This window comes from Gossypium hirsutum, chromosome D10 (genome assembly GCF_007990345.1).
Source record: "Gossypium hirsutum isolate 1008001.06 chromosome D10, Gossypium_hirsutum_v2.1, whole genome shotgun sequence".
NCBI lineage: Eukaryota > Viridiplantae > Streptophyta > Magnoliopsida > Malvales > Malvaceae > Gossypium > Gossypium hirsutum.
This window is the reverse complement of record NC_053446.1, coordinates 16275454-16281453: the sequence shown is the minus strand read 5'-3', so window position 1 is coordinate 16281453 and position 6000 is coordinate 16275454.

Sequence of the window (6000 nt, the reverse complement as noted above, 5' to 3'; positions counted from 1 at the left end):
CCGTTGAACCATCTAGAATTATATCGAATACTCGGGAGAGCTCACCCATAGTGTGCCTTTGCATATAACTATAACATTTCCTTTACATCAATGCTCATATAAGCTATGAAATGGATCTGTCACACAAGCTATGGGTTGGAATGTAAGCTACACGATGCTGCTTACATGAGCCGCGGAGAATCCGTAAAAAATGCAGGACCTTAGTCATCGGTAGGACATTCAAAACCAACACCTGACATATGAAATCCTTAATGACATGTCATTTGTATCCTACGAATTCTTAAGGTTCAACTGAGACTCGATATTCGTCAACTCATTATAGCATTGATATATTTGTATTTTGATTCATTTACATTAAAAATAACATATCAAACATTCAATTTAAATAACATTAACACGATTACCATTCATACAAACTTACCTCGATGGCTAGGGCATAGTAGTTAGATCGAACTAATCCGAAGCTTTAGCTTTTTCTGGATCTAAGTCCGAACATGGTTTATCTTGATCTAAATAGGTAATTTCAATCAACTAAATACTTCTAGTATTCAATTTAAATCATATTTCATATTTATGAAAAATTACCAATTTTCCCCTAACATTTTAACTTTTCACAATTTAGTCCTTAAGCTTATAACTTAAAATCTAACCATTTAACTTAAATCCATGTTAACCATAAATGCAAGGGACCTTGATACAAACCATATTTACCATCATTTCACAATAAAACCTATAGATTTAGACTTTTAACAATTTAACCCCTAATTCCAAAATTCATTAAAAAACCACTTAACAAAACTTGTTTATTTTTCAACAAAGATTCATATTCTATCAATTAACATAAAAAATATTACAAAAGCATTTATGGTAAGTCCCTCAACCTTTAACAATTTTGTAAATTAACCCCGGGCTAGCTAGATTAAGCTACAACAAACTCAAAAACACAAAAATCATTAAAAATGGGACTCAAAATCATACCATGCAAGGTAGAAGAAGAAATTGAATGCTCCCCCTTCAAAAATGGTGATTTCAGCCAAGAAAAGAGAAATGGGGAAGATGATAGCATTTTCATAGCTTATTTTAGTTTTATTTATTAATTTACCTTTTTACCCTTTAAAAAATATCAAAATTTCATTAAAACCATGTCCATAAACATCCACTATCTCATTAATTGGTATAATTACCATTCAAGTCCTTTAGTTTAAGATTTCACTAAGATATTATGTTGATTAGTTTATCTGAACTACCGAAATTCTGTATTGCTAATTAATTGTGATTTATTCTATGAGTTGATATTCTGCATGATTTGACCACAGTTTGTACTGGTTTTATTGTGATTGAACTCATACTGAGCTTCATAGCTCTCACCAGAATAGGACGCAGACTCAGCATACAGAGGGCTCGGCTCAGACTAATTTTTATTAAGAAGTATTTTAGATTTTCTACTTGAAATTTCTGTTAATTTGGGAACTCTATTGCTTTATTTGAATTGTGGCATGGGACTTCGATTTTGGATTTATTTAGCATGGATGTCTTTTAAATTGTTTTTAAAATAATGGATTATGAATTATAATAAAGTATGCATGAAATATGAATTTTATTAAATCTAAGCAAAAATTACTTTTCTGCTGTCAGGTTATAAATAAATTTTGAGTAATGGATAAATAGGAAATTAACTAAGTTTTAAAAGAAAAGTAGACATCGTTACATAACTGATCTAAATCAGTTTCTTGTTACTAGCGAGCTTTTATGAAAATAGTCTAAGTTTTCTTCTAAAATAAACAAATGTTTTAAAATAATTGTTTAATAAACTCCGATAGCTTGCTAAGTCATTTTGGTGGCCAATGTAACCTCCCAAATTCAAGCCTAACGTCTAGGCCGAGTTGAAGTGGTTACATTACAAGTTACATATATATTTTTTATTTTTAATAATATTTTAAAAATATTATTACATAAAATTATCATCATATTTATTAAATTGCACATTAATTTCATATTTTTTATATTGTTTATATTTCATTTTTGAAGTTATTCACTAATATAGTTTCTTTAATTATGTTTTAAACAAAAATAAAGCTTTAAATAAATATTATTTTTTTAAAAATTTAAAAATAATATTTTATTTTTTAAATGTATATATTAAACAAATTAATTTAATAAAAGATATTTTTTAAAAAAATTGCAAAATCTTTTTGATAAATGATTGTTTTTTAACACAGTTATTAAAACACTTTATTTTATTTACTATTTGAATCATAAACTTTTTATTATTATTGATTGAAATTTTTATTACCATGAATGAAAACAATTTTTAGTATTTTTAAATATTTTTAATGATATTGTAATTATTTTTAAAATTTTATTAACTATGTTTTTAAATGTTTTTAATTATGTTTTTGAAAATTCATAATTTGTTGCCAGTAAACTGTGGTGGAAGTTGATATAGGAGATGACAAAGAAAAAGAAGAAAGAGGAAAGAAAAAGAAAGGTAGCAGACGATCGTTGAAGAGTCGATTGCCTAGCCACCTTAGTTGCAGCAGTAATGAGGTTAAGGGCTTGTTTGACAATGCTTTTAAAAAGTGTTGTGAAAAATTGCTTTTAAGAAGTACTTTTAAAAAGTTTAGTTTAAGATTTGAGTGTTTAACATTATTGTCAAAAAATACTTTTGAGAAATAAAAAGTTTATTTTAAATATGATATTATTAATTAACAAATATGCATTTAAATAATGTTTAAATTAGTTAATATTATTATCTTTTAGTAAAAATATAAAAAATTTATTTTAACTTGTTAATATTTTAATATATAAAATATAAATTTTAAATATTTTTAAGCAATAAATATTAATTATTTATAAAATTTAATTAGAATATATAAACTATATTTTAAATATTTAAATATAACCATTAAATATTTATAATTAGATATTAACACTTTTGTATTATTTTAAAAAATATTTTTTTTTATTTTTAATTAATAATTTTAACATATTTGTAATTAAGCACCGAGAAAAAAAAGAATAGAAAGTACTTGTTATTAGAGGGGTGAAAAAGTAATTAAGCACCAAAAGTGTTTTTAGTAGGGAAAAACTAAAAATTTAACTTATCGTGCTTTTAAAAAGCTAAAATTTTCAGCTAAAAGCAGTTTATTTAGCATAGCTTTTTTTTCAAAAATAATTTTTTTAAGTACTACTAAATAAGCCCTAAGTGGTGATGATTGGGTTATGAGAGAAGAGAGTGTGTTTGTGTTTTCTTTTCTGTTTTTTTTTGGGGGGGGGGGGAGAGGTGGAGTGCGTGTGCATATATATTTATTTTCATAAAACTAAAAAGAAATAAGGTATAATAAAATACAAAATAATATGTTTGATATAATTTTTCAAAGGTATGATGACTTATTTGACCCTTAAATCTTATAAAAAAATCATTTAATCCCTCCATTTAAATTTTCATCTCTTTTAACCCTTAAACTTGAATTGTTTGTCAAATCATCCCAAAATGGGCGAAAAAGCTAATATTTGTTAACTTTGTTGATGTGCATATATGTGGATTGTCATGTTCATGTTAGCAATTAATTAATTTTTTAAATATAAAAAATTTGAAAAAAGCATAAAAATTATTACAAATTTAAAAAGTATAAAAAATATAAAAAAATTAATAGTTTATTTTTTAAATTAATTAATTGTTAAAGTGACATGCATGTGGACTTCCACTTGGGTGTCACGTCAGCAAAATTAACAGACATTAACTTTTTCATTAATTTTGGGGTGATTTGACAAATAATACAGGTTGAAAGGCTAAAAAGATACAGAAAATTAAATGAAAAACTAAAAATAACTCTTTTTGTAAAGTTTGAGAGCTAAATAAATCATTATATATTTTCAAAAATTGCAACCAATCAACTATAATCATCAATAAAACTTTCAAAAACCACCATTTTATCTTATCATCCCCTAAAATTTTACAAATTTTATTTTATCTCCCTTAAAAGTTTTTAAATTTAATTTTAGCTCATTGGAAAATTAACCAACAATATGATAAGTTCATATTAAAAAAACAATAAAAATATGTTTGACCTCTTCAAAGCTTTGAATGATTTCTTTTCATAGAATTATTAATTTTGTATGATGAATTTGATAAATTTTTTAGTTTAAATCTCTACTCCAGTTTCAAATAATTAAACGTGTAAAAACCATTAAAGGTGATTTAATATAGAGATAATGAATCTTATTTATTTATTTCCATGGATAATTAATTTTATAATTTTAATAATTTATCAGTTACTACACTAATAGAACGAAAAGCCTAACATGGTATGTATATTTAAACCCACTTCATTCATAAACTTTTTTGTTCATTGCCAGCTGTAAGATCTCACTAATTATGTTACCTATGTTTGGTTGTAAGTTGTAGTAACCTATTATGGTAAACTATGTGCCTACAAGATTTGGCATAAATACTGACACAAGTAAGAGCTAATTTTACTTACCCTTTTGGGGCGTTGTCTAGAAAAAAAAATCTATTACTAAACTCAATGATTTAAATCCAACCTATGTTAACCCCTAGACGATTGCAACTTCTCTAATACATTTGATAGTGAAATTAGAAATTCTTTTTATGATAGTAAAAATATAATTTTATCATTTTAATAGCCTATATCTTTATAATTATTAAAGAATTAAATCAAAATTTTATCATTTTTAGGGGGCCAAAGTAGAATTTTACATTTATTAATTTAATTTCTCTAAAAATTTTAAAAAACTTTTCAATCCCCCTAGTGCTATTAAATATTGTTAACTAAGACGAATAAAAAAGATACTGAATACAATTAGTTAAAACGAACATAAAATGAGAAAATCCATGGAAAGTCCCATGAAATAGGGTTTCTATAAATAGGCGACAAATGTTGACACGTCTTGCTCAGCTCAATCTCCATGTATTGTGGGATAAAAAGGGTATTAATAGCATGTGTGCTGTGACGAAGTCATTAATAGAAAACATGATGCATATGATTATGATCCTAGCTGATTTAGTCTTTAAAAGTTATTTCTTTTTAGTCTTACAAGTAGATACATTTCTCACGCATTTCTTTTTAGTCAATCATTAATTTCTTTTTATTCTAACATTCTATTATCGTTTAAATAAAAAACAGTCTTAATAAAATAAATAAATAAATTTTATTTTTAATTTGGACACTTTTAAAATTGTATTTTTATGATTTTTATTTATTACTCAATATTATTTTATAGTTTTCAAATCTTAAAATTTACATTTTTCAAACCATAAATTTATATTTTTTCATAGAAAATATATTTATATTCAACACTTATTAAATGCCATTAACACTTATTGAATTCAACATTTGTTTTCCCCATACTTAATTTTTTAATTTATTAAATAACACTCAATTTTAATGAATTTTAGAAATTTATATTTTACTTAAAATCATCATAATGAAAACATTATTACGAATTGTTTTTGCAACTTCTCCAACCCGACTTGGACGTTATGCCTAAATTCAAAAGATTACATTAGCCACCGAAATAGCCTAGTAAATTATCAGAGTTTATAAAACAGTCATTTTAAAACATTTGTTTATCTTAGAAGAAAATTTAGTCTAGTTTTCAGAAAAAACCCATGAGTTAACCAAAATCGATTAAAATTTAACAACTATCTTGTAATGGTGATTACCTTTGAAAACTTAGTTAATTTCTAATTTATTTATTACTTAAAGTTTAATAACCTAGTAGCGGAAAAGTGATATTCAATTAGTTTTAATTAAGTTAAATCAGAAACATTTTATGCATAAAAAAATCTAATTCCATGTTCAATTTCCTAAATTCAAATTAAAAATCATGCATGCTAAATAAACCCAAACCCTAAGTGTCATGCCACAATTCAAAATAAAATAATACAGTCACTGTATAATAGAAATATCAAATAATAACCTTAAAATACTTTATTAAAAACAAATTCGCGCTGAGACCCTCCAGATGTCGTGTCTA